Raw genomic sequence first — 777 nt, forward strand, 5'->3', positions numbered from 1 at the left:
GAGCCGGGCACTCGCTGGTGGCACGGCAGGGTGCAGCTGCGACAACCCACACGGCAGCTCAGGCAGGAACCCGGGGGGATGGTGGAAGCCCCCAGAAGGGGTCAGCGGGCGTCCCAGTGGCAGCCTGTGTGCTGAGCTCCCTGTTGTCCCTGGGGTTGTCAGGGAGCTCAGCAATGAAGCATCCTGGGGCAGGGCTGCTGGGGTTCTCACGGGGGACCTCAACAGCTCTTGCCACCTCTGAAAATACAAGAACATCCCCCAAAATGGCGATGACAGCCTTCCCACACCCGCTCTGTGCAAACACGCACCTGCAGCTCTGCAGCCCCCAAACTCACCATTGATCCACGAGAGCAAACCCTGGATGTCCGTGATGTCCTTCGGCACATCCGAGCTGGTCACTGCTGCTGGGAAAAAAGAGCAAAAAAATCCCAAAGAGTCAATGCCAGCTCTCCCGTACCGTGGTCACAGGAAGGGATCTCGGCTGAACGCTGGGTTCCCATTATAAAACAGGACAGGAAAGGAAACTGTAAATCCCAGGCATTAACATCCCATGCAACACGCAATGAGAACAGTCCCAGGAAAGAACAGGCAGAAAGCCTAACTAGAAAGACAGTGCACCAAAGCCAGATGCCTGTTGTGTGTCTGTACCTCTCTTGGGGTGCTGTGCCACACTCCGTGCTCCTCCCCTGGCTTTGCACATGGCTGCGCTTCAGAGGAAGGCCACTGGCATCAGCTTCTGACAGAAAGGACACAAGAAAGACATGAAGAGCCTCTCTA

The 777-nt window shown here is 56.8% G+C and overlaps 1 long non-coding RNA gene across 1 annotated transcript; it reads right to left on the minus strand.

Moving 5' to 3' along the window:
* Positions 1-79: 79 nt before the first annotated feature.
* Positions 80-658, minus strand: LOC109364937. The gene is made up of 3 exons (XR_002110683.1): positions 649-658; positions 336-401; positions 80-237 (listed from the first exon to the last, which is right to left on the minus strand). It is a non-coding gene; the product is annotated as an uncharacterized LOC109364937 (long non-coding RNA).
* Positions 659-777: the final 119 nt, after the last annotated feature.

Source organism: Meleagris gallopavo, unplaced genomic scaffold (genome assembly GCF_000146605.3).
Source record: "Meleagris gallopavo isolate NT-WF06-2002-E0010 breed Aviagen turkey brand Nicholas breeding stock unplaced genomic scaffold, Turkey_5.1 ChrUn_random_7180001939865, whole genome shotgun sequence".
NCBI classification, from domain to species: domain Eukaryota; kingdom Metazoa; phylum Chordata; class Aves; order Galliformes; family Phasianidae; genus Meleagris; species Meleagris gallopavo.